We start from the raw sequence: 27,317 nt of genomic DNA on the forward strand, positions 1-27,317 counted from the left end.
GGGCTCCCCGTTTGAAAAGGGGGTGGGGGAGATTGCCTGATCCCCTGATGCTGATAAACTGGCTGAGGCTTTGGGAATTCAAGAAGGTCCCATCGGGAAGGGGGCGGTGTGAGGCGGCGGGGGTGCTATAGTCAACTTTAAGTCTACTTCTAATCACTGGGCTTTTCAAAAGGGATAAGGGAAAGGAGAATAGGAGCTTGGTTTGGAATGGAATTAGGCCCTGATGGAGCTGGGGATAAGGTTGTCGGGCTTTGATTTGATCACAGTGTTTGCTTGAAAGCTTGTGAGTAGCATGTTTGATCTACAATGTGCATTGAACACACTATAGAGCTTGGATGACGTACAATAATAATAATAAAAAATATAACATTTTAGTAGTCCCTAAAGAAAATTTTTCATTCACCTTCTACATCCCACTGGATCAGCTACAGCTATAGAACAGCTATAGTAGATTAATTGCCTGGCATATACCTCTTCTTTGAACCCATGTCAACAACAGACATACCTCATAACCTTGCTTTTCATAGCTGCTCATAATTTATATTAGTTGTATTGGCACAGTGCTACCGATGCTTTCTGCACTGAACATTTTCCAGCTAATGAATCATAATCCCTGGGGAACTGTGATTCATTTCATTCATGCTAATTTCTGGGTATTCCTTGATCCATCCCTCCAACTCTCTTTTTTGACTGTTGCCACATGGGGGGATACTTCTGCCATTCAAGTGAGAACACAGCACAATTATCATTGATTCATGCACCATAAAAGCAGAGCAGAGTGAGACAGACTCTTATGAAACGTGGCTTGCCAAAATACTGTCAGAGACGGAGGTTTGATGGCTCACTCGTCCGTGGCCTCCGCATCATGTTGTCTTCACCAGCTGTTGTTTGACAGAAAGGGATTCTTCCCGCAGTGTGCAAAGACACAGCTATCAACTTAAGAGGCTTGACAGCAGCACGCTATGGGGCCGTTTTTCTACTGTATTTTAATAGGTATTACTGGTGGAGCATCTGCAGATGGCGTAAGACAAAACAACAGCAACAAATTACGAAGAAAGAAAATCTCTGAAAGCAGAGTGGAACCCTGGTGGTCTCTTATAGCATAGTATTTCTTCACAATTTCAAATTGATACTGTAAAATGTTGTTGCACTGCTATATGTATGTTTGTAAAATACACCGTAAACATTTTTTCAGCATTTTATGGTGGTTTTATGTCATAATATTGAGTGATTGCAATAGAACTAAGACCTGGGAAAGTGCACCAAGCAATACAGTCCTGGGAAGCAGTGAAAGAAACTGCCTTTTATTGATCTGTCCTAATTACAGGAGTCAATGAAATTTATAGCTTTCAGGCTTGCCAGAAGCCACTTATATGGCATACTGAGTTGAGCAATCACTTCTAACAGCAAGTGATCAAATGATATAGTGTTCTGCCAAACAAAAACAGTATGGAACAAACATGGGTATAAAATCCAGTCTAGAGCCAGAGTGCCAAATAAGGCTGTCAGAGCTGAGATGTTGTTGTTTTTATACTGTGTCTGAACGACAACTGATAGTAAACCATGTAATAAACCACAACCTGGTATTTTGTGCTTGGCTTCCCAGAAATCAACACAGTGCTACACTGTAAATATGAAAATAACTGCAATGCTTTCAAGATCTTTTTACCAGCTTCCCACTGTATACATATCCTTTCAGTCCACTTGCATGGCAGCAAAAAGTGCAGCATCCTTTCAGCCGCATTCTCCATCATCGTCACTAGAAATCAACACAGTTGCGACTCAGGGCAATTTGATGAATGCAGGCAAAACTACTGTCTGCCTATGTAGACAGTAAAATTCAATGTACAATACAATGCATGCTGCTGGGCTTGTTGATGCTGATTGTGAGTGCAGGGCCAAGCTCCCAACACTTAGTAGATCATCGTAATTAAAACATAAATTGGAGGTATTGAACTGCATGCAGTCACCAGCACAGGCTCCAGGGAAGCATTGATTCATGCATGCACTTGGAAACAACTGCTCTGCTTTGCACAGAGTAAAATATAGAAGCCTTGTAAATAAAATCAATAGCAAACAAGCTGCCTAGGCTCTTCAAATAGTAGACAGTGAATTACAATCAGGCAACTAATGCCAGAGGTATGAGCAAGTATGGGCATATGGGAGTGATGCAAGCGTTCCTATGAATGCAGGATGAGATAGTACATTTTAAGTATGTGTCTGTGGAGAAATCTGTTAAGAATATTGATTGATTGATTTGGATAGTGTGGTTAGGTATTTGAAAATATCTGAGGAAAGACCAGGTGCTGTCTGCAGAATGGTATGCCAGGTTAGTGTTCATTTTGCCTCTCGACTGGTCTGATAGGAGTTAGACAGTTGCACAAAAACATACACTGCACTTTTCAAGCTTTAAAAGTTAGTCAACCCACCCCCACACTATCTCAAAACTAAGTGCTTTGAGCTGTGTTTCAGTGTTAAGAATCAATCACTGACAAGAAACACAAAAGAGGAAAATATGAACCGTAATTTGTCATTTACTCACAAATTTGTGGAGAAGACATGAAAAGGGAGAGATTTTAGACACCACAGTAACCCCATGAAAAGGCATATTCAGTCTGCCATTTCTTCACTAAATATTGAATTTAAAATGTCCTTGTAACTGTCAAATTTTTCCACCAGAAACATGTTTTTGTGCTGGAGTGAACAGACTCAGGCAGCATGGAGCTTTATCTCAGTCAGCCATATTTGTTAGTTTGAAAGCAGTCCTAATTTACCCCCAATACATAGAAAATTAGTCCTACTTAAGATAGTCAAGAACAAGCAAGCTTTGTGCAACCAGTGGACTTTGATGTGTATCTGGAGTCTGAATAAGCCACAGACAAAGTCTGTCCTCTGATGATTGGTAATGGAAAGGATGTAGGTCTAGAGTAATAACAGCACAACCCTGATGTAATCTTTATCACATGGCAGTTATGTTTCTACTGGAAAATAACAAATATTCTGATAAATATATGATGATGCGATAATATAATGTACACACTTTCTGGAGTGCAGGCTCTGTAAGAGTACCCATGTAGAAAACTACATACCAAGGTTGTAAAATTGTATTTTTTCCAATAGGTTTATATTAGAGAAAATAATTTTCCGCTTTTCCCCCAGCTACTTGGATAGAAATGGCATGGATAGAAATGACACATAGGATCAGTTCAGGAGGTTACCTGAGGAGTAATCCAATCAAGCAGAGTTGCAAAAAATCTGGCTATTCTCTGATTTTAATTCAAGTTCAAGGTTCACTTCCAAACACACTGCAGTGTTTTTTTTTTCTTTGTAAAGCTAATATAGCGTGATGAAAGAACAGAAGCAAAAGGGTTGCTATCTGCAGAGGTGCCATGTGCTGTGGCTGAAGGAATATTCTCTAAAATGGCTTTGGGCACACACCTGCACCCTGTGCTCCACATTTAGAAATTGACATCTTGAAATGAGTTGCGTATTTAAGGCAACAACGCTGCACTAACTACATGAACTATAGTTAAGTAGGGAGTGAATTTTTTTGAATGATACATTGGACATGGACTTTAATCCACGCCTGCATAACCCCTGATTTCTAGGGATGTTTCTTAGACTAATCATCATGCTGTGGGCAGTGTCCTTCACTGCTGCCAGCCACACATGGGGATAAAAGAAGGGTCAGGAGTGAGTGGAAAAAAAGACTAAAAAGAGGGAGGACAAAAAGAAGAGCGGTTACAGATGAGCGCGGGCATGAAGACAGCTATGGCAGGGGAAAGAGGCTACAGAGGAAGAGTGGGCTGGATGTATAGGGAAAATTGGATAGGGAAACAACAGAGGGAGGGGAGAGGCAGGCGAGGGGAGATAGCAGGGTTAGAGTGGCAGGAGAATGAGAGAGGGTAGAACGGAGGGAAATGAAGGAGGGAGATGAAGAAGAGAGGGAAAATTGGAGAAAAGCAAAGGAAGGTGGCAGAGGGAGAGCTTTTCCTCCCAGCCGTCTACTGTATCCTCAAAGCAGCTTTCATCCGCCCTCACATCAACAGCCTAGGTTGAGAAACCCCTCTGCAAACTCCACACATACACTTACACACATAGACACACACTCATCATGCCAAAAAGCGTCCTTTGACAGTAATCACCAGTCTACCTTTTGGCATCATACAAAACCTCTTTTTTATGCATTTTGTTGCTACAGGGAACTGCTAGAAAGGAATATAGAAATCCTAAAAAGGGTTTCCTCTAATTATAGTCAAAATGCCAGCTGAATATTGAAGCCTTTCTAGCTTCTGAGATGAGGCCAAAATTGAATGTTCTGTTTCTCTTTTGTTCCACAGGAAGTCAAAGGGGCGCTCACACAGATATCCTGGTATGGAACAACAGAAAGGACAAACATGAACATGTAAGTGCAAACTTAAATCTTGATAAAAATATCTTTCCTCTAATACCATAATAGTATTATATAGACTAAAACAAAATGTTACTAGATACATTAAGTATGCACACACACAGTAACGCCTGAGTAAAGATACACACTTGCATACACAGCCTGAATAAATGCTAGGAGCAGAGAGGAGACAAAGGAATTAAAGTGAGGCTGACTAACAGAGTATGACATGTCCAAGGCCTATCACTAATTATGCCCCCACTGCTACAAACTGTTCCCTTACTATGATCCACAGAAAGAGGAGAGGAGAGAGCCAGTCATAAGTGTCAAGATATGGGAAACAATCTATATTCTGATTACATTAAACCTGATGGGGTTATTTTAGGTACATTATGTTTTTGAGTCTCATTCTCCTTAGAATGATATAAATAAATAAAAAAGGTCTCTGTAATCCATTACTTTATGACAGGATTTTTCAAAACATAAGCTAGTTCATGTGGCAAGAACACTGTGTCACAAATTCCAACACTTAATACAGAGAAAATATGAAAATGATCACATCTTACTGATTGTCTGGAACAGTCTGTATGTTAATCAGCAAAATGAAACAGATTTAATGTAAACATCTACTAAGCCAGAAGCAGCTATTTAAAACTGCACTGTGTAAAGTGAATGGTCTGCAGGCCCACAGTATGTTTCCTTGTTTGGAGTGGAGGCTGTGATTAGGTTCAGCTTGATGAACTCAGGTTTTTTCTGGACCCAGCGCTTGCTTGTGAGTGATTCATAGTCATATTGTGTTTAAGTGGGAAGTTCACCGGTGGCAACTAGCAACACTGTATGTCTAAAAATAGTTTTTGCTCGGTCAGATCAGACCAGTCCATGTGTGGGATATCCATCTCTCTTCCAAACCAACTGTGCGAGGCTAGGCTTGGCAGATTGGTGACTCGCCATTTCTCTCTCAAACAGATCTCGTGCATGATTGTTTTGCGGACACGTCCCCTTTTTTTTACTGTCAGTGTCACTAGTAATAATAGTGGTTTAATTCATGTACATTCATGTATGGAAAAAATTCTCTGTCAAATTTGTGCCCATAAGACATGATGGTTCTTGACCAAGTTGGCTGTGCTTAGACAAGATGTAGCATCTGGCTCAAAAGACTAGGTAATGCAGGATGGTGCATATAATGTATTCAGGGGAAGCTCTCTGTTAATCTTGTCTTTTGCACGGATGACTAACAGCTCCCTTGTTTCAAAGACAAACCAATTTTCAGACATTTTCCCCAAAAATGCTCTCTTTTAATTGAATCTTTAGCTCCAAAATACTCTGCCTGATCAAGTCACAGTAAGTAATGCATCATCCTTATTTGTGATTGGTTCACATTCACTAAATAAAACTGCCATAAATTTACCAACTATTGACCAAACCCAGCCCCTGAATCTCATTTTGGTTAAATAGAACAAATGAATAGCATCTCAATTAGGAAATATGGGGCACTCTTCTCTATTGTGTCTCCCACTTTATTGTTTAAGGCTGCTAAGAGGGTGTATTTTTACCTCAGAATTTTCCACTGTGCAGCTCTTGGGCCTTGTTGAGATGTTGAATATGTGCTCAGCAAACACACAACCATGGATACAATACAAACAGAAACAGATCTGGTTCATTTTGCGAGCACACTGCACCCACAAACACACTGAAAACACCCACATAGATTTATGTTGTTATCGAATGACCCACATGCCCACTTAGATTTGTGGCAGCTCTCTAGTCTTCCCACAATGCACTATTGCATGGGTAACAGAGATGATGGGTGAGGCTGAGATGTTGCGGCATGCCATTTATCTCTGTCAGACGTGGTTGAACACAAGTTCTTATTGGCTGGGCAGGATTCGTGATTGCTAAAGCGGCACCCTCAGTCTCTGAGACCATGCTAATTAAACAGTGGGGAGAAAAGAGCAAGAGACCTTCACACTCTACCCTCTGAGGCTCTATTCTGCTGCAACCAGCATTAACACAGTCCTGAGACTGAGCTGAAATGGAAATCCAGCTTAAAATGCCACAACCCATCATTATTGTTGACTATACAATGATTTTTGTGTCCGTTCTGATTGTAAAAGCTTACCTTTTAGCGCTCAAGCAACCTTCCCAACAGTTCAAGAGCTGCAGAACAAAACAAAAAACCATGTTAGATTACAGTTCATTTATGCTGTCATAAAGGCTGTTATGATAAGAAGTTGATATCATTTGGGAAAGAGGCCAAGAAGCATGAGTGAAGATAGCAGTAGGGCTTGTTGTTGGGAAATAATTTTAATCACAGCTACAACAGCGTAGTGATCTGCTGCCCTTAGCTGAGCACTAATTCAGTACTGCCATTGCATTTTATAGTGGAAAGGGCAAACATTTATTACCCACTGATTACATTTGGCAGGCATATGTGTCTGACACTTAAGCCCTTGTAATTTTCCAACCCGTTACAAAAACCCCTTCTTCACCAGTGATATTCAATCAGTGCTTGAATGTGGTATATCTCCCATGGATTTCATTGGGGCACACAAAAAGGGACTTGTGAGAACAAAGGGGAAATGGGAGTTAAGGGGGCACTGAGCAGCTTTTTAGTTTAGTACTAATTAAAATGTGGGCAGCACTCAAAAGGTCAGAGATTGACCAAAAAAATGGTTGGGGGTGGGGGGTTGGTGGCATGTCACTGCTGATTGTGTGCATAAGGCGCTCAAGGTCTTGTAGATTAATACCAAGTTCACTTTCAAAAGGGGAATCGAGAGAGAATTAGTCGTGTGACTGATAAACAGCATATCTCCATGCTCTGTTCCCTTCCCCCCCTTTTTTTTTTCCAGCTGGGAGATAAAATTCAGGCTTGGCAATGGTTGCCAGCGCAATTGATTCTGGCAGAGGAATATGACTGCAGAGTATGAGGGCTAAGTATCTGAATAGCTGCTGTCAAAATGCTGAAGGGGAATTTATTTCCTAGTTTATATGCAAGCTATATCATGGAGTTACTGAGACTAAATGGCTACAGTTTGATGTACAGTATGCTGCCATTTCACTAGCGGATAATCATGGGGCTGTTTAGGCGCAGGCTTATGGGTGCTGTGCCTGGTTTCAATGAATGCAGAGAAAGCATACAGTCATTTGCTTGGATATGACAAATCTTTTACATTTTGAAATATAAAATCGTCTTTGAGACATTGTCGTAATTACCATGAACTTATTATTGGTCTACATGTCAGCTTGTTATGTGTGAAAACTGGCATTTTGGAAATCTGATGTACTCGAGCTTAAAAAAAAATCCATTTTGAATTAGAGGGATCTGATGTGAGCATAATTTGGGAGGGAGCAAAATGAGAGAGAAAGCAAAACACAACAGAGAGTTAGGAGAGAGGAAATTGGTAGCCCCATTGTGTCTGATCCATCCCTCTACTAATAAGGTTTCCTGACCAGTGGGGAATACAGAAAATGATTAATAGGTACATTCCAGCAATCAGCAGGCAAAGAGTGAGCCACCTGTCAGAGGTCCCACCGCCCTTCGTAGATTTATGGCTAATAATTGGCCATGAATGTAGCCACTCTGGTACTATCAAAACCTCACAGGGCCCGTTGGCTGGAGATACAAACAGAAGAAAATCAATCTGTTTGTTTTATGCTGAACACTGACAGTATGTGAAGACACAGGAAGTAAATTCCAAGTAAAAATTCTGAGAATATCTCTAGACAGTAATGTCTCTTCCCTGAAATAGACAGACAGTCACATTTAATGGCGCCCAAGCCTGTCCTCACTTTATAGTATAAAGTTGTTAGGATGGCAGACATTACTGCTAGTCATTCTACATATGCTGTAAGATAGCATACTCAGTAGTACTAATTGGATAGTTTATTTAAATAATTTGCTGCTCAGTGGTACGCTTTGTACATTTCAGTCTTAGACACTCCACAGAGATCTCCACAGAGTCTGATAAGTTTAACAAGTGCTGTGTCTGCTCAGCTGCAGTTTGACAACACCTTGGCAGGTTCTAGATTATGTCTTAAATATCCCCAAATAATGAAACTAGCACGTGTAACAACTGGGGAAATAAACATGATGACCTTCTTAAAACACCATCTGTTGCACAGCACAACCACAGTAAAGCAAGATTATCCAGTGAGGCTGAAAGAGTCACATTATATGACACCCAGCATGTTCCACTGCACTGTAAATGGCAAAACACACTTGAAAATACTATTATGTGCTCACAATGATTTCATTCAAAAGCCAGTGGAAACATGTCTTAGCTATTGTAATTAACAGAATGGTAAGACTTGATGGGCACAAAGGCTACTGTAGATCACTGAGGAAAGGAGAATGAGAGCACTGTCGACGTTTGACATTTCCATTTGTATCTGTGACAGGCGATCAAGCAGGCAAAGAAAGTGATATTATCCTGGTGTCTGTAAACATAGTCTGGGAATATCAAACCCGATGAACAGTGATGATGTGCTGCCTACCTAAATAACCCTGGCGATGACAGGCCTTAGCGCTCCATTTATTCCAACACTGATGTCAACCCCCCACCCCTTCCCAGCCTTACCAATGCCCCTCTCCCCATCCCACTCCCTGTACACCACTTTTCCACTGCCGTCAGTTTATATACTCCCTTTTTTTTCCCCAGGATTTGAGACATTTCTTTTTCTGTACACCTTGGTGTCAGGGTCACTGTCCTCCCAGCCCAAACAATCCCCCTACCCCCCCGCCCATTCCCTCCCTGATCTGTCTTTCTTTTCTCCCCCCTTCGAAATTCTCTGTCCATTGCCCTCCTGACAGCCACCCATCAACCTGGGTGCAATTTAAAAAGCCCTTCAACAGCTGCCATTCCACAGGGCTGGCTATCAGTCCAGCTGCCAAAGCCCAGACAGGGACTCTGCTTCAGCAAGCAACTTTGAACGTCAGGTTGGTTCCCCCAATTCCAAATGGACTGAAGGTGAAAGACTCTATTTCTCAAAGATTGGTTCAGCTGGAGACAGGATGACTGAGGTGGAATTTTGAGGCAGCATTGCTACTTCCTGACATGTTACAGCCAACATATGGCATGCAGTGTTGCGGTCTGGAGACAAATAGTTTGACTTTATGTGGGCTGATGAATATGATTTAATAAAACCAACATGAAGCAATGTGTTGAATTATATTTGTAAATATGATAAGGCTTTGGGTAAAAAAGAAAAGGCCCTTGGGAGAATTCTGTAATGGAGGAATATTTGTGGCTCTGCAGAGATTTATCACTTGCCTCTGTTTCTGTGTGTTTGAGCTAAGGCAGTGTGTGTGTCTGTCTGCATGTCTGCATGCCTGCATGTGGACATTGCATACATTTCTTGTGCGTGTTGCCTGAAACGATGAAGTGAAAACAGCTCAGGCTTGAGGCTGGGCAGCCTGCTGCTGTGCACTTCTCTCCACCATATGTCTTTGTCAAAAATATTTGCTCTGCGCCGAATGAGGGATGAAATCAATCCAAGTGCTATTTTCCCAGTTGCTTCTTCTTGAAGGCAGCAAAAAATTGTACTGATACTTGCCAGATCAGCCCACATTGTCAAATGTAACAACTGGCCACCAGTGACATTCGCAGACAGACCATCTGGTCTCCAGCGTCCAATAGTCGTTTAGGGAAAGAATGAAATGGCTGAAGCCTTTCTCCTGTGTCAATTAGCAACTGGAAGAGATGGATGTGAGAACTGCTGTGGTGTTATGGACCAATCAGAGATGTGTACAATGTGCCAGTTGGGAAATGTGTTGAGGTGTTTCATCAGCACCAACAGAGTAAAATTTTTCACTTAGAATAACTGAACAGTTGTACTTTCTGGCTTTCATTTTCTTTAGTTTCACCCACTCGGCTGGACTTCTGGTACACTGTATCTGTGCTGCCTCAAGATAAAATCAACAGCAGAGTAAGGTTGTGCTAGGGCACTTGATAACACAGGTTATTGTCTAGTCATAAACTCTGTTAGAGTTGTATTTAGTATTATGCTTTTCAAAATGCTATATATGTTTGTCATCTCCACTTTACTTTTAATAATGGCCTTATGCAAATATTTAGCCCTTCAAATAGCTGCTGCTGATGCAGAGGTCTGTTTAGCACAAGGCCATTTCAGCTGAATCGTCTAAGTGCTGCGTATAGCTGAAGGAGTGACACTATTTTCAACTGCTGCTCCTAGACCCGCTACATCCATTGTGTTGGGGACTCTTGCTGTCCGCCAAAGCTTTTAGTCCATTGTATGGCTGCATCACTTTTGCCCATAGCCACAAGACCACATGAACAAAAGCTCCAGTTGGCTGGGTCACACTGTGATGTACCTGGGGGATGTAGGCATGTTTTGCATGGACTAGGGAGAGTAATTGTTGGGTCCATTAACATGAGAGAGGGCTGCAGCTTCCAAGCTGAAAAATTGCCCTAAGCGAGCTAGCATTATGGGAAAGCATCTTCCCTGATCCCATTCACCAAAGAAAGTTAATGGAGTTGAAGTGGGTCGTCTAGAGTTAAATTAAATCTGCTGCCAATGGAAAGGCTTTGATGTAGCAAAGATTAAGCAATTGTGGTGATTTTATGTGCAAACCCCAGACTACAATCAGCCTCAGAGAGCAACCTTTTTAAAGATTTCTTAGTCCATCATGCGTTGCTTTGCTCAGTTGGTAAAAGCATCTGCTCAAATACAGTAGTAGCTGTTCAAGACAAGATTTTATGGTGGGATCGCAGTCAGGGTTCTTAACAGTTCCATGTTTTCCTTGTATTTGTAGCATGTTGGTCATGGTCCCTTTTTTGGTTTTGGAGAATACTTTTGGGCATGAAAAATGCCATGTGCATCAGATTACCCCCCCCCACACACACACACACACACACACTGCCCCTTTCCCAGATTGTCTTTAGCCAACAAGTGTAGGAGAAGTCATGGATCTCTGGTGGGATTTATCAGTTAATGGTAGAAGTGTCCTTCTTATGCCCTTCTGTAATAGCCAAGCATCATTAGTGAGAGGGTTAAGAGAGGGCCCAGCCATCCATATGTTTCAATAATTACCTTGCACTTCTGTCAAGTCACATACAGAAAGACTGAGCTCACATCACAGCTTTACAGATTAAATAAATGACGAGAGAAAGGTGTCTGAATGGATCTTTTTTACTGTCAAGTCTCATATTCTTGTTGCCTTTCTGTCTGGATATTTAAAGCAGCTGAAGGTGAAAAGGTACAAAATGCTCAGGTTTTATCACGTGGAAGAAGCTGTTGGTCAGGCTTCAGCCGTAGTTGCAGAGGCAGCAGTCTCTACACTGTGAGTGACACATTATTTCTCTGTAACCCTCGCCACTCCCATCCTAACTCCCCCAAATCACAACCCCCAATCTATTTTCTGCCTGGCTAGTCTTATGAAACTGCATATATTCTGTCAGATAACTCCCACCATATCCCCATACTGTTTAGTTCTTGGGTGTTTGAGAAGCAGATTTGGAAATAGGGGCCAAAACAACACAGAATGTGTGAGCTGATCAGAGACAGGCTGCACCTTCGAGATTTAACCACAGACCTTTGTGCTTAAAAAATTTAATTTATGGTTTTCTGATTCTGTGATGCGGTGAATAAATTTGAAATTATGTTTAAGGTCTCAGCGGCACACTATTACATCATTTTGATAAGTGCATTTTTTTCAAATTCTAGCAGATGTGTCTACAGTTATATATTAGGAATGTACAGTCTTGGATAACAGAATAAATGCATGTGTTTATGTATTTATGAAAGCTCACTATTCATACTTTTACTCCTCTTAAAATAATCTTCATAAGTGGAGTAATAATAATATAATTAATATAATAATAATAATGAGCAAATTGAAATGACCTTTAATTTAATATTTTGCTTGAGTATGCCAATAGATTGTAATGTATCATTAATATAATCTTACTTAGATAAAATATTTTCTGTCAGGATCTTTTAGAAGAAAAATAATTTTCCAATAAGTATATGGACTATAACCAACTACAAAAAAAGGTGATGACAGTGAAAATTTCATTTGCCGGGAAATTACCTTAATGTCGCAATTCATTCTGGGCCTGAGCTGGTGTTGTGCATAAAAATGGCTGCATGAGAGACAAGAGCTAATAAAAATGCACATGAAAAGAATGGTGTATCATTGCAACAAATCAGAACTAACGGGGCAAAGCTATTTTTATGTGCTGCCAAGAGGAAATCACCCTGCAGCAGGCCACCACTACATTTGAACCATGTTAACAGGAGAAAAAAATATGATCAAGGAGATATTTTAAAGCAGTTTTCACTCTGGTACAGAAGAACAAACTGTGAATACATTGGCATAGTATCAACTTCCAAAATTACAAAGAAGAATATTTTAGCCAGCAGAGAGAAATCTGGCTGTTAAGTTGCAAAATGATCTGCTATGTTCACCACCTAGTTTCTAACTTCATCTGTCTGCTGTTTGGTGTTTGCCAGACACTTTAGACAAAGTTAAATTAATTCAATCTATAGTTTCCCTACCTGAAAGTGTAAAGTTACATAATTGGAAAAGCTACAGCTTTTTTATACAGCAAGTAGGAGACTGACTTTTGCATGGTTATACTTTTCATAATATTACACTAAAATAAGCTTTACGTTCCAGTAATGCTGACAATTCTGGACCTTTACACAAAGCCCACTCAAGCACAAAAGGGAAAATGGCAAATGCATCGGTTCACAAAGTCAGTATTCCACTCGCAGTGTTTGCAGCCAGATGACTAAACTGTCCTTGGTCACTGCAGCAACATGTGATTTCCTTCTATGCAGTGATATTAAAATGAACTACATCAGCTTAATGGCCATTCAGTTCTGAACTGATTGAAGATTTCCTGCTGCACTGATTAATCCTGATTGATGAATTTACTATCTCTGTGCTAATAACCATTAAGGTAATTTATTGATGTGTTTTGAATTGTAGCTTCATTCAAAATCAAAGGCAATAGAGATGACAAGTTTTGAGTACACAGGGGGGAACACTTTTTATTGTTTTGTACAGCACAACTATTAAGTGAAGGAAAATAAATCAGTTAAATTGCAATTCAAAGTGTGCTGTGCTTTATCACTTAGATCTTGTTGATATAGTTATCAAACTCATCTGCCCTGGATTTAGTGTCAAAGTTTAGAGTACTGTTGTTTAAATTAAACACAAAAAACCTAAAACATCCAATTAATTTCTCCCTGATCTAAACCAAGTAGAAGGTCTGTCTTAAATCTTTCAACACATTGAAAACGATGTTGCATTTATTTACCACGCTGCAATGCTTCCTTGCTCTCCTGATCTTGCAGTCAGAAATAATGTAATTGGTTATCATCATCATCGTACTCCAAATGTGAACAGTATTTACTGTGCCACCCCCAAAAAAGATAACCTTCAGATTGGATATGGAGTGAACACAAGGTACATGGAATGGATCTGTTTACTCGTGTCAGTGTGCTTGTATCTGCATTTACTTTAAATGTAGTACACAACTTGTTTCTTGATGCATTCATTCAATCCCCATCCTATCTACTCTCCCATGAATGAAAATCTCCTAACAGCACACCACAGAAGAAGTTGCTAAGCCATTTGGATCAAGAATCTCCCCAGGCAAATCAGCAATTAGAGCCTAAGCTGCCTTATAAAATCAATTAGGAGTTGTCGTATGTGTTACAGGTATAACACTGGCTGGCACTTCTTTAAATGGACCAGGAAAAGTGGTTTAAAACTGCACAGCATTTCTGAAATTAATAAAATCTAATAAAAGCTCCCTCTCTTGTACAGAGTGGTTCCATACTGTAGGTTTACTGTAGTTTGTTAAGAAACTTTTAAAAAGTTTTGGCAGCTGTGAGTGGAAATGCAAAGACATAGTATATATTCAACCCTGCAACTTCTCCAGCTGAAATATTATCTCTGTATTTTCCAATGATGTAATAGTGTCTAATTTATTGTATCTAATATGCCATTTTAGCAAATTATTACTGCACTGTAATATAACTGTAAATAAGTTAAACCTTAAATCCTGACACATAAATTGATAAGGGGACCTTGATGGCTAGCGACCGCCTAATGACACATCGAACAGACACAGAGCAACATTAGCATTCATTTGGAGTCATGTCTCTGGTCCACCTGATGCATGTTAGTCAGGTATTTCTGCTTTGATTTCTGCCAGCTCTTGAGGGAAACATCTGGTTCTAATGTTGTTAAATGCTTCACTTTCTTCACTAGCTAGTTGCTAACTTGGTTCTGTCTGCCATTTGTTGCTGGGCAGTTGGTGGATCTGACAGAGGTTTCTTGCTGAAAACAGTTACTTGCTGTCGATGAACACAATGAATGTGCTGGAGTAGATAGGTAGATAGGTGGGCCCTAAAACAATGAGCTGAAGAGGCTAGTGACATAGAGCTGAGGGGAAGTGCAGATTCAGGGGGTAATTCTCTGCGGGTATGTCTCCATGAGTGACCACTTTCTCATTATACATAGTCATTTGATCCATTGTTACAATATTGACTATAGCTCAATATTGTAAGCTTTTGACTTCACTGTAACTATTGGTTTTGTCATGGAATAAGTGCTTTGTAAGCACTCAGGTCTGAAACTATCAGAATGAGCCATTTATTTCCCAATGAAAGCTGCTCCTACAACTATCACCGTGATTATTAATGAGATCGACATTTTCAATTATCTGTTTCCTGCCTTTACTCTGCTTTTTAAGTGCATGGCAAACGAACAGCTGTTAGCTTCGACGGGATAGGAAGACGGGTGATAGAGAACAAAGAGAGCAGCATCTGCCTCTTTGAAAGATGGTGTGTTATTTTCCATCAATATCTTTGCGTGGCATACCACCACCACCGCAGATTTCCTCCAGGTGTATCTAATATAGTTGGACATGACAATATGTACCAATATTGGTTAAGTTATGCAGACAGACATGTGGTTTGCTGCATGTTGCATCCTAGAACTGAATAGTTGGTACAGGAGCCTATGCCAGAGAAATAACTGCTTGTTAGATGCTGTTCACGTCTCCTGTCTTGAGAAATATTGCCATACATAAGCATCAGTAAAGCAGTACTTACTGTATAACATTACTCTCCCTGGGGTGTGTGACAGATGTTAACTTCTTTCTCAATGCACTATACAGGCAGCTTTACTGACATCCCTGCCCATGTAGTAACTGTTGGTAAATACGGCCATTCACAACAGCCTTTCAGAGTTGTTTAATGTCTAGCAAAGATTTCTCAGTGACAAAGTGGGTCATGTAGAGGCATGGGGCCCTTTTTTTGTTACTTTCACCAAGGTCAGTAGGTCTCTGTTGGCTTATGGCCTATTCTGCTGGGAGCTGCAATTAGACTGTGAAACCATGTATCACACTGAGTTAGTCACCAGCTTCAGTTGCCCACTAGTACTATACATCACCCTCGGTTGTGCCACGTAGAGTATTTGGAAGGCCACAGTCAGGCCCACAGGGGAATCATTAGTTCATATGTAAATATGAGAAATTGATGCAGATTTCACCTTCCCAGCCTGGATTGAGAGCATAGTAGCTTGGGAATGACAAACAAGGGTCATATAGCCCAGTCACTGCAAATGCCTTTGGTTACTGTTGTTGGTATGATGCTGCATGATAATTGGGGAGTAGAAAACAGTGGGGATGAGAAGATGAACAAATACTTGCCATGCACAGAGATTTAAATAAACAGCAAAAAAAGACGCAATGGAATGATGAGTATGTGCTGTTTACTCAAAATAAATGTAAATAGAATTAGGCAGCAAATTTTTGTATGGCTATGTTGCTTATTGTGTCTCGATGCAGTTATTCATGTGCTCCTGTGAAGGTCTGGCCCCATTTTCATGTGGTTTTGCATTTGTATAGTTTTTGTGAGAGAAGGCATACCCCGCTGTGGTGAAATAGTTTCACGCTGAGATCAGTGGAGCGCATGTAGTTCAGTGAATGCCGTTGTACATTCGCACTTTTGCACATCACAGGAGATGCAACAGCTCATTCTTCCACACTGGGCCAGAGCGAGTCAAAGATGCAAATGTGGGCATTCAAGCATGGAACCCCTGACCTCAGTAGGCAAGTCTGAAATTATAGAACAGCCAGCACTTTCCTTTCTCCTAAAAGAACGTGAATTATGCATTGGCTCATTTGTTTATTATTTATTTATTTATGTATTTATTTATTTTTCAGGGAAAAAAAAAACATCCACAGGGTTTTTTGGTCTTACTTGTAAGAGAAAAAAATGATGACAAACATCAGAGAGAGTGACAGATTTAGTCTGAATTTCGATGCTGGCATTTCAGACAAGATTATATCTGGTACGCTGAAGTCAGGAGATTTTACAGTCAGGTCAAACCACAGTAGTTTCTCCGAGCAGAAAATGAATACCAGTTCAGATCCCGACTGTAGGATTGGAATACAGGTGTGCACACAAAGCAGAGACACGTTTCACATCATGCCAGACAGCAAAGGTTCCAGGCAGCGTGTTTGACTGTGAGGGAAATGTGAAAAATGTATAGGTGGAGAATTCAGCGTGACAAGCAATACAATGACACACTTCTTTTTGACTGTGTTGCTGTGCTTCCTTCATGTCAGTGTATGCTTTTGTCTGTGGCAATTACTTGTGGCATCACTGTGCACTTTGTGAAAAATGGAAGTACTTGGCACGTATTTTCTGAGCCTTCCAGCATGGTAGGAGGTGGAATACATACAGTCGAATAAAAATCACACTAAACAGGCAATATAAACAATGATTGGATTTTTTTATATATATGAATTTACCTGAGTATCAACACTGTGGGAGTAGCTCTGCAGGGAATTTGCTCTGCACAAATCATATTTGGCTGCAGAAGCGAAGAGCAAGAGAATGCTCCATCAGCTCCCATAAGCATTTCAAAACAGTCAATAGTGTTGAGGAACCAATGTGTCACACAGCTGGGAAGATATTCAGTGGTCCTTGTGTTGGGTGCTTCTGGGGTAAGGAGAAAGGAAAAAAAACTGGGCTAAGTTTGTGCGGTCCGAGCCGCAAGCTGCTCAAGTGGAACGTGCCGAAAAATAATTAGCACAATAACGTGGTGAAAAAGGAAATGTAACACGAGGAAGTCAACTGTTAAGGAACATCTGAGGCTGCAACAAGCTGTGCCTAAGCATATGCTCCTCCGGTGTTTTCAACAATGCTCAATTTTCAGTCCCTGCAGGAGAAAAAGGCCTCTATTTATAGAGCGAACCCAGCCATTCAACTTTAATGATTCCTCAAGTTGAACTGTGGATTTGCTGTTTCAGTCAGGGCTAATTTCACAAGTGGCACTGTATGAATTTTTAAGTTCTGTAGTATACATTAACTTGACCATATACATATAGATCATGTTTTTGTAATTTCCATGGATTACATCAAAAGTAAAAGCAAACATGTGGCTGCATCTGTAAAATCAGCTACGTCATGATGTTAATTAAAACCTGGAAACTTTTCGTAGACAAATTGCACTTAATTTGAAACACAGATGTACCCACAAACACATAAGTCTTTGGTTTTTAAATAACCTCACACAGGAAAAAAAAAATTAGACGGCAACCTTTAGAGGTATGTTTTACACATAAACCAGTCTCAACAAAATTCCACTTGCAGAACAGTTTTCAAAACATCTGATAGAGGAAAATCTAGCTCCCATTGGCTCAGTTTTGCTGTACCATATTTGGAATAGTAAATGTAAGGTTCTATGTAACCGATTTTATATAACCTGGTGTCATACTGTATTAACATCACAAAACTGGACTCCAAAAAGACACCAACCTAGCCATGTATGAAGTTCAGTTCACATGGCACCACTGTCAAAACTGTGTTATACCTTAATCTGTCACTCTGCTGAAGTTCATTCAGTGGCATTTGGAGACAGTATGTTGGCCACCACTTCATATAATCAGGAGTCCATAACAGTGAGTTGTAATTATCTGTACCTATACAGTCCTCCCACTCAGTCTATTCTGCTGGGGCTTACTGCAGCAGCTCCTCTGAATTGGGGGTATTTATACATGAAATTAAGGTGTAATTAAAATCGGTCTGGTGCTAAAGGGGCTGAAGGTGATTATGCTCATTTGCATAGTACACTGATTTCTTTTTTTAATGCTGCCTCCACAATTACGACTGGTTCTAACACATTTTAGACATCCATCATTTTTAATATTTCAAACAAAACCCAAACTCAGGGATGATTAGAAAAAGTGTTTATGTGCGATAACATTTTGCATTCTTAATGTATCTCCAGGGTAAGGCAAAATGATTGACATGCCACCGATGATAGTTAGTGAGACAGAATAAATTCTAAATTTACTGCTTTTATATTTGAGGCATACAGCAGATGTTTTTCTCCTGAGTGAATTACCACCACATTGTTCAAGATAAGATTAGAAATCATAAGCAATGATACAAGAATCTGGTGAGAATCTGATGAGGAATCATAGAAACTGGACCTCTGAAAATAAACATTAGTAGTCAGCTCATTTTTCACGGGCACAACATTATCTAATTTGCTCCATTGGGCTTGTTTTGAAGCAAATGGGGAACTATTATATGGGCTGCAGACCAAGGAGAAACTCATTACTTCTCACATTATCACTGGAAATGCGAGGAGGAAAAACTGAGCTCTGTCGCTTCAGCCTGGTCGCAGGCTAAAGCCTCAGCATCTCGTCCAGGTTGTAAATGGACCCCTCTCGGGCTGATACGCCATTGCGTCCTAAGCCATCCCTGATATTTGGTGAAGGGATGTCATGACTGCTCCAGCTGTCACCGGCACAGCTGTTCACTTTCCCCTTGAGTGAGCAGAGCTGCCTTCGCCCTGCGGCTTGATGGCGTGTGCATGTATGGGCAAGAGTGTGTCCAAGCGCAAGCATGCAGGGATACTGACAAGGTGCACTAGCAACACAGCTTATTCCAAGATACAGGGGTATAAACAACTGTACCCACGTAAATTGGCAGCTGCAAGCTATCACTATATGTTTCCTGACTATGAAGTAAAATAATTTGCTACTCAAGATTTTATTGTGGTCAGAAGGACATTTTTTATGAAGCTATGAAGTCATGTACCTTTGCTTTTTGTCCAAAGAGGCTTTCAAGAGAACCTGAGGAAAAAATGCTGCTGATGTATGCACTGGTACATGATTGATGTGTCTCCCCTTTGGCCTGGGCAAGCATTTACTTTATCATAACACTCTTCACACCATGACTGTGTACCTCTTGAGGTCTAGGTGTCCAAAGTGCTAAAAGGGCCATATTGATTGCAAACTGAAACAGTCAGTTATGATGAATGGACACTCTCTAAATCAAATTCTGAGATTAATCGGCCAGCGGCGGTGTCATTAGGGCTTTGTGATGGGTGAATTAATATGGTGATTAAATGAGAGGTTGCTACTATGTCACCATGTCAGCTCTGACAAGCTGACCCCGGATCAGCTGGCAATAGAGTAAAAGACACTTCATCATCTTGCACCTATAGAGTGTCTCCAACCTTTGGCATTTACATTTATCATCTGGGGTTTTCCTTACACTTGTACAACGGTACAGTCCGTTGGTCACACGAAAAGAAATTGCTTGTGTTGGCTTGGCAATTCTTGATTTTAAATTTAATGGGGAAAAAGGAATCCCTGGATTAACTGCGAAAAGAACACAGCCATTGTGTTATGTCCAACACAGCAGAATGTAAAAAGACTCTGAACTGTTTTCTGCATCTATATTGGTAGAGCTAATAAAAGTAGTCTTGGCTGGCAGGAAAATGCAAATGCTGACAGAATCAATGCACCCCACTGCCAAATCCACAGACACTAGCGAGCAGATTTGGCTCATTTCGCAAACAGGCAATACATATACACACGCACATGTATACACACATACTCACACACAGAGACAAATCTGTGATACACAGTGTCCCTGTGACCCTTATGCTCCATATGGTCAAGAGGAGGGTAGAGAAAATAAGCACACAGCTCTGTGGTTGACTGCAGTTTGGCAGCCAGCAAAGCCCCGAGGTCCGTGGTGTTGAAGCAACATAGTGATGGTTGGTACAACCCTCTTTTCCGTACCAATGCTCCTGTCCTGCTTCATATACTGTAGTGTAGTGTATAAACATGGTGGTTGTGGGGGAAATAAAACAAGGGCATTTTCTTTTTTGGGCTTAACTGAACCCTGATTTGCAACATCATAAAAGGAGCAAAGCAAATCAAACATAGATAAATCATGTATGTACACAGTGTGTGGCTATAAGCCCAAAGCTCCCACAGAGCTCCTCATTGGCTGTACAGTGATCCTGCAGAGGAGGAAGACCAGGTGAATGTTGGGAAATGGAAGAATGGCTCATGTTTTACATATGGGCTTTACAAAAATAAAATTATGGCACACTCAAAGGTTCTCTTCACCCTAATTACATATTTTACACATTCAGTATCTGTATTGAGCCATGCAGATAATTTTGGTTATATTTGCCCATGGTTTGAGATACTCATATCTACAATTTTTGCTGCCACCTCACCTCATGGTGAATTTAATTTCAATTGCTGTGTTCATAGCAATGAAATTTGACCTTCAAAAACTTGACTATATTCAGCAACAGTGTGTCTTTGCAGAAACATTGTCCTGGTCACTCTGGATAAATCACAGCCCTCAATGTGAACAGTTTGTATTGGAACTACTTAGTACTACTAAGTAGTGCCAATGAAAACTGAAAAGTTTTTGGCAGTCTGGGTGACCCAACCCTTTTTGACCTGATCACAACTAAAGCTATGGTTCAAAATATACATTTGACTCATAGTCATTGAATGCTCTTCATGTATCAGGCATGTGTTTGGAAAGGACACACCATACCGTTTAAGCATGAAGAAAACCACTGCTGGTTCTTTTCTGCTACCACACCTACTAGAAAGAATTGCATCACAAATTGTACGTATGCAATGTTAATATACTTTCTATACTATATGGAATTTAAACAGCCTCCTAGCTCACTTAAGGTACACTTGAGGCACTAGAGCAAACAATGCCAGAAAATTTGAACTGAGACTCTAATTAAATCGTTAGCAATACATGTGAAAGGATTACTCTTTGTTTGTGAATACCTAAATAGTTGACTATATCCATTAAAATCCTGTCAACTCAGCTGGTGTCAAGACTAACAGATAGATGATGTGCTGTATGTTCCAACATCCTACCCTCACCCCTCTTGTCTTATGTAGTGGGATGATGGGTGTTTGGTGTTGGGGGGATTTTAAATGTCTCTCAGTGGAGCTGACAGCAATCTCTCCATTATCAATGAGGAAAAGTATGTGCCAATCCATCTTTTGTCAAAATGCATGCAGCCGGTAGAAAAAGCTTTTATGTCTTTATGTAATTTGTGCCATTGACAGTGCCCCAGAAACATTTTACAGTGTTACTGTTCAGTTTTGCCAGTGGCCATACAGTGCACTTATCGCGAACTACTTTAGTAGATGGGGGCCTGCCCCAACAAAAAGATCATCACTCAAAAAACAGGAGCACTGGATGACCTCTAGATGTTTTGATGTGTGAAATAATGTCATTGTAGCACAATATTCATGGAGCATGATTGGCCATTCACATGTGGCCGTATCTTCCAAATGGTTTCCTAATTTGAGTGGACGGGTCCACCATCGGGTCACCCGCTAGCATAGTCATGCATTTGACCAGGAATAAAGCTGAAATCAATTTCCCCTGGTCTCTCTGTGGGGCCTTTTGAATGGCCTTGTGTTTGTGCCCGAGGGAGCACTTACTCCACTTCTGCTGACCTCTTTGTCCTTTCCCCTATGAGCATATTGCTCCCATTGAAATGATAACTGCTTTTCAATCTGTGGTCAAAACAACTGGGCACACTTTTCAAAACCTCAATGGCTTCCAAAGCACTTAACCACAGTTACCAGAGAAATTTTGACAGTGATCAATATGGGTCTATGTATAGGAATTATCAGAAATCAGCCTAAATGTTGCCTGAGGACGATTTATTGTGACCTTTCTGCTGGCTGGCCACTGACGTTCTCCTGTGTGGTGATTTACAAAGTTGATAGGATTATATACACTAGAAACAGCTACCCTTAACACTCTAAATATGTCAGTACATGCAGCATAATAATTTCTGGTCATATTAAGGCTTAACTTGGAATGAAACATCCACTGAAGATCTTAGAACATCTTACAAAAGCAGGTAATGGTCATATTCAGATGAAAATTGAACCAAGCTGCTTTACATGTCAGTGTGTGCAAAGTTGAGCTTAGTATGTTACATTGAAGAAACAAATGGAAAAAAATACAATAATTTTCAAACTTTGTGTCACATGCAATTGTAATTCAATTACTGTACCACCAAGGAGGCCTGGAATCTGTTGCAGAATGGCTTGTTACGACTCACTGCCTTGGGTAATGGTGTTTTCTTTGCTCGGGAAATGAAATATAATATCATTAAATAGAGATATGCAGAATGAAGTGTCGACAGATCCATCTTGGGTGCCTGCTCAATCTGTTTGTGGGTGCTGAGTGGCTCCCCAATGACAGATCCAGCTCATCATTGAAACATCCCTCTCATGGAAATCTGGGGATTTGGCTCATCCGACATTTTAGAGATTTATGGTTGTCAATATGTTGAGGTAGGAACAAAGGCAGGCAATTAAGGGAAGACCCTGAAGAATGCTGAACAGTCTATTACAAAGGATTTGTTTTTTAAGATGGCAAGTCTTTTCGAAGGCAACAGATTCACAGATGAGGCTTCAAACCTTCCCTGGTAATCAATGTGCTTGCAGGTTCACTTATTAAATTTGCACCTGTGCAAGGATAAAATCATCCTTGAACATGGCTATCAGCTGTGACTGAACCACTGACAAGACAGAGCTGAGATTTTCAGTATTTGCACTAACCCTAGATAATATTTGCAAATGGTACCACTGCTTTTAGCTCCAAATAGCAGTTAAGAGGGGCTGAGAAGGGAAAAAAATGAAGAGGAGAGGCAATAAAGAACAGCTTTGATGTTGTCATGCATGATTGTGCGGAGGCATCCTCAGGCTTGTGTCGACTGTGTTGATTTAGTGAGTGCTGCAGAAGCAAGAATACAGATGGCTATTGGTGCTAGTTGGGGCTGGGCTGTGAGAATTAGAAACCTCTCCAACATCCTTTATCTTGGGTGACACTTCAAATACTTCAGACACGAGCGTCAGATTTTGTTCCACAACTGTGGCTCTGTGCCCATTTAATTAATTTACTTTGGCAGTGGGCTGACTGCCATTAGGAAAAAGGGCTATGGAAAGGGCCACAGGAGCAATTAAGAGCTTTTAAAGCACTGACCAGACCAGCTAACAAATCCAGGCCTCCTTATGTTTCTTTCCTTTTATAATACAACCCATGTTTATTTCTTACGTATGATATTCAGTCTAACAGAGAGCTAACTCAAAGATATAAACATATACAAACAAAAATCATATACACTTAAGGTATAGTATCTTCTATCTACTGTTAAGGCTGCTGTGCCACAATTTTAGTTTAATCTCAAAGGCAGGTATGATGTCACCGAAAAACAAAGCAAAACCATGCGATAGCTTGGCAATGACTGCTAATTCTGGTGGCACACGTGAAGTCTCCAGGTGTTTGGGTCCTGCCTGCCTCTATTGCAACAGCAGGGCATTCCAAATGCCTAACAGGATTCTGCACCTGAGCTCAGGACTGCAGAGCCAAACAATATGGGGGTGTTTTATTCTGAAACATAGTCCATGGATCATGCACACAGGCACTTAGGCAAAGGTGACAGATGTTTCCCTAGATCAGACCTAGGAAATAAATAAATAACTGCAAAGTGCAACAAATGAGTTGCGTCCACTCCATGTGGTGGACATCTGTGCTGTAGACTGCCTCTAGTTGTGGCTTAGGTCCTTTTGTTTTAGTATCAAGGAATGAATCTGTTCTTAAATATGGAACATCACCCGCTTTTGAAATAGCAAGATGTTTAGTTCATGAGCTAAAATTATTTTTAGTGAAACAGTTACCTACATCTGTTTGTGCCTGTGTTTGTGTGTTAAATTAAATCATTTCCATATCATTAACAGACCTACAAGAGTTAATAATAAGAATAATCACCTGAGAATGTGTGACTTGGTTTATTTCTTACCAGGTTGCACCAAGAAACTGAAACATCTCTTTTAACCTCCAGAATTCAATTTAATATCTAAAACTGTGAATTTTTAAAGGCCAATAACACAATTTAAGACATTCAAGAATTTTAAAGACCTCCGGTCACCCTTTACTAACCAGAGAGACATGACCTTAACTGAGTTTTAATTTCCAGTGATGAACAAATTCAACCTGCAGGATTTAATCTGCATGTAAATAGACTGATGAAAGGAGGACCTCTGTGTTATGCCTTTCTTTCCATCTTTTTTTTTTCTTTTAATGTAACACACTAGCACTAGACGATTGTACATTACACTTGCAAGTCAGGCACATTTGGCTAAACACAGCTCCGAGGCATAATGTAATCAGGGAAGCCATATCCTTGTCGCACAGAATACCCAATATTTTGGAAAATGGGATTCAGTGCATTCTCATCAAACCCCCGAAATGAAATATGAAAAAAAATTTATAGCTGTGGTATTTGCTAGAATAATATGCTCGCCAGGTGAATAATCACAGTGGCTGGAAGTGACAAACCAGTGTGCTGTGCCATAAATAAAATGGGAATGGGACAGAGGAAAATGATTATTATCCCTTTAGGAAGGTGTTCTGCTGTTATTATTCTAAAATATAAGACTAGTGCTTATACATATAAACTAAGACTTTTTAGCACTATCCAGTGCTCCAAAACTGAAAGGGGCTTTAGATGAATCACAACTGTGATGACATGCATCCCCAAACAGTTAAGTCACTGTTTGATAAATGTGATCCACTAAATACAGTGAATGTGGAATATAGTTGGCAGAGGGTAGCTAACAGAGGATTCTGCAAGTCACAAAATACCCTGCAAATGCAACAATTTTTTTTCCACTAAAAGCTAAAAAAAACATGTGTCACTGCTTCTGCCACCAACACTATCAATGGAACTCAGATCTGCATGCTAATAATGAGGCTCCAAGTCCAATGCCATGCTAATGGCTTTGTGAGACTACACAACAGGGCTTTGAGCTAAATGCTAACATCAGCATTAACATTTTCACAGTCACAATGTGAACATGCTAATGTGCAGCAGATGTAATGTTGAGTGTGTTCACAATTGAGGCCAAAGGGCATATCATTAGTTTTGCAGGAATTTTATGCAATATTGTACAAATTAAAAGTTTGACTTGATGATGGTTTAAAGGGAAAAGTTAAATGATTTCCATTGTCATTACAAGTCATCCTGAGGGAGATATGAATGTTTGTGCCATATATCACACAGAAAGCCATTTAATAGTTGTTGCCTTTTAATATTTCAGTCTGGAGCAAAGTGGTTTATCAACCAACCAAACGACTGACCTGACAGACCCATGTTGCTATCCATAGAACTAAACCACTAGAATTGTCTAAAAACAGAATAGTTCTTGAATTTATTGATACACTTAAACCCTTAACAAAACCCTCTGTCTCAGGGAGTAAAATGTTACACATTTACAGATTTGTAAACCCTAGCCTATTTCCCCCAATTTCAAATAGGATATTGCACTCACAGTTTTCCTTGTTGCAGTGCTGGTTTACATTAAGTGACTGCTGCTTCTTACTGCTGGCTCATGACACTCACACAGCTTTCTTGCTCTCAATGGTCTGAATAATAGGCACTATATACATTTAAGATGATATTATTATTATTATTATTATTATTATTATTATTATTATTAAGGTTTCAATGATTGTTAATCATTCTGCTCAAATAATAGATGTCTCTCAAGTAATTGGAAATTCAACTTCCTTTCCTACCAGGGGCGATGTCAAAACATTTACACCTTGGCTTGCAAATCCGATAAGACCAGATTTATAAAGATAGTGATCTCATCTCTGACTGTTATTCACAGATATCGTCTGACAGTCACCTTTGAAGAGGCCACGACCTTCAGAGTCACTGCCTTGTAATGGAAAGAAACCAGTTAGCCTGAATTAGTGAACCACATCCAAAGGTTCAATAATGAACTCCCTCCACCCTGTTACTTTGTCAAAACAACAGATTGATAGGAAAGCCATATTGGTTCACGTCTTTGAAATGCCACAAAGGGGCAGCTTGAAAGAAGATGGATTATGTCCTCTTTGAAACTCGTGATTCCACATCACTAACCTGAGTCTTAAACTGGTGGATGATTTCTGATATCTCCTTTGAAAATAAAACAGGGCAGCTCTGTCACACCAAAGAGGTCAAAGAAATCAAGTGAATCCAAAAGAGCAGAAATGCTTTTGGTGGGGTCCATTTCTTAAACTAGATAAAGTGTATCGTTCGAGTAAAAAGAAAAGCCTTGTTTCTCATTTTCCAGAGGTTCCATTCAGCTATGTCAGCCTTATCTTCCATCCACAGCCAACTGTATGGTCCAACACTGCCTTGATACGACAAGTGTAAGATAAACTTGACAGATCAACTTTTTCGATAGTCACCGAGCCCATAAACAACTGGGGCCTCTAATCTGATAATCCACCAATGAAAGATTAGGCGCGGGGAGTATTATTGTGTTGTCACTCTTGCTTACAGGGTCACATGGGCTTTAGCTGCCAGGGTTAGACATCCCTCGGCAAATCCTAGGAAGGTGTCACATCTCAGCAGGTGAGGTGCGGCGATAAGACAGACGGGAGGATATTAAATGGACAAACTGCAATTATCACAGGTATTAATGAGAAACCAAAAAAAGACTACAGGAGGGTGGCAGGGTGGCTTTGTGATTAGAGACACGCTCTGTGTCTGAAAGGTCACAGATTTGATCCAGGAAAT

The 27,317-nt window shown here is 40.3% G+C and overlaps 1 protein-coding gene across 9 annotated transcripts in view; it reads right to left on the bottom strand.

The window, feature by feature from the left end:
- Window positions 1–27,317, bottom strand: part of LOC108892381 (protein tyrosine phosphatase receptor type D) — a 344,319-nt gene that overhangs the window by 142,130 nt on the left and 174,872 nt on the right. For all 9 annotated transcript variants that reach the window (XM_051076295.1, XM_051076293.1, XM_051076297.1 and 6 more), the window contains exon 9: window positions 6,510–6,547. The gene's annotated coding sequence lies outside the window, so the exon portion shown is untranslated. The remainder of the gene's footprint in view (window positions 1–6,509; window positions 6,548–27,317) is intronic.

This window comes from Lates calcarifer, linkage group LG15 (assembly GCF_001640805.2).
Source record: "Lates calcarifer isolate ASB-BC8 linkage group LG15, TLL_Latcal_v3, whole genome shotgun sequence".
Taxonomy (NCBI): domain Eukaryota; kingdom Metazoa; phylum Chordata; class Actinopteri; family Centropomidae; genus Lates; species Lates calcarifer.